The following is a 1684-nucleotide window of genomic DNA, read 5'->3' as shown; positions in this document are numbered from 1 at the left end:
TCTGCTTGGACATTCCGGAGAGTGGAGGCTGCAGACCGGCCAGACGGTTTCTCTGAGCCAGCAGCCCCAGCTCCGTCTGAAAGGGCCCCATTTATATATTTTTTTTATAGTACGAACACTGAATTCCAAACCCACGGGAAACCTCCAAGGTAAGTCACAGAGTCAGAAAGGGGATAATCCCAAACGCGAGTGCTGAGTGGTCTCAGAAAGGACAGGAACAGAGGCCCAATGCATATTTCAAAATCACAATGACAGTCCCCCTTTTAAGGCACCTGACCTGGCTGGCAGATGCCCTGAAGTCTTTTTTTTTTTTTTTTCCTCTCTCTGTAACATTCAGAATGTGCAACGCCCTTTAAAATAGTAAGAAAAACTGACTCGCTGCCCTCCCGTGGGGTTCCCGCGCCCACGCTGCTGTGGCCCCGAGTTCTGACATCACACCAAAACCTGCTCCTCCTGAAGCCAACCTCAGTTACCAGGCTGAGTTCTGTCTGACCCCAAGTTCAACTGCCACCCGACACTCATTTCGGGCCCTCTGCTCAAGTAAAGAAAGATGCCTTGTCAAGCTCAAATAGCCACAGCGTGTACTGAGAAGGACGGACTCACGCGGAAGGTTCTGGTGTTCCTGATTGAGTGACAGAGAATCCGAAGCCCGAGTGAGAGATTTCAGGACCCTCTGTCTGAGGGGAGGGGAGGGACAGCTTGCAGGTGAGTGCACAAGTCCCCAGGAGCGAAGAGCAGGTCTGGAAATCGCCAGGGGAGTACACTGGGCGGCTCACACCCCGGCTGGTCCCCAGGGCTTTGCTGAAGCTGGCAAGTGAACATCTGGATTGATGGTGATCTCTGACATAGCAAATGCCGCTAAAAAGATGACAGGACAGAGGGGCCATCCACGTCCACAGTCTACAGAAGTTTGTCGAGAGTGAAGGTGCCCAAGGGCCTACGTGGAGAAGGTATTTATTTCTCAGGAGGCAACGCAGCCGGAGACAGTGGCTTTGGGGTCTGGGTCTGAGATTCTGTCAGGTGCTCCTCGGGATGGGGCTAGGAGGCGGTCCCCCTTCCGCTCCTCCTTCTGGCGAGCCTGTGGGTGTCCCAGCCGCTGTCCGCTGGTCTCCCGGCACCTCTACCGGACTGGAGAGTCAGCGCAGGCGCCCGCGGGACTGCGCGGCCGACGGGTCCCAGCGGCCTGGCTGGGGCAGTGCAGGAAGCGCGGAGGTGCTGGGAGTCAGCGAAGGAGCCTGTGGGTCCCAGGCGAGACAGGCGGCGCTTCCGCGGATCCAGCTGCCTCCCCGGGCCTCCGCCCGGCCGGGGTGGCTAATATGGGCCGGCCGGGGCCGAGCCAGCCGTCCGCGCTCGCCCCGCGCTTTCTCTCGCGTCCCGGGCCTCGGCGCTGGCATCTGCGGAGCGCGAGGACGCCGAGCTGAGCCCGTGGGCCAGGCGCCAAACCCGGGCGCGGAACGAGCGGTCCAGCAGTAGATAGATGAGCGGGTTGGCGCAGCTGTGGCCGAAAGCCAGGCAGGTGGCGACGGTGAGGCCCCAGCGCAGCGCCTGCAGCAGGCGGCACGGCAGCGGCAGCGCCTCGAGGCGCGCCAGGTGGAGGCCGGCGCGCAGGGCGCCGAAGGGCAGCCAGGAGCCCACGAAGGCGCCCTCGACGGCGCAGATGATGCGCAGCGGGGCCGTGGGGACG

This window comes from Pteropus vampyrus, unplaced genomic scaffold (genome assembly GCF_000151845.1).
Source record: "Pteropus vampyrus isolate Shadow unplaced genomic scaffold, Pvam_2.0 Scaffold131, whole genome shotgun sequence".
NCBI classification, from domain to species: Eukaryota; Metazoa; Chordata; class Mammalia; order Chiroptera; family Pteropodidae; genus Pteropus; species Pteropus vampyrus.
This window is presented reverse-complemented; position numbering follows the sequence as displayed.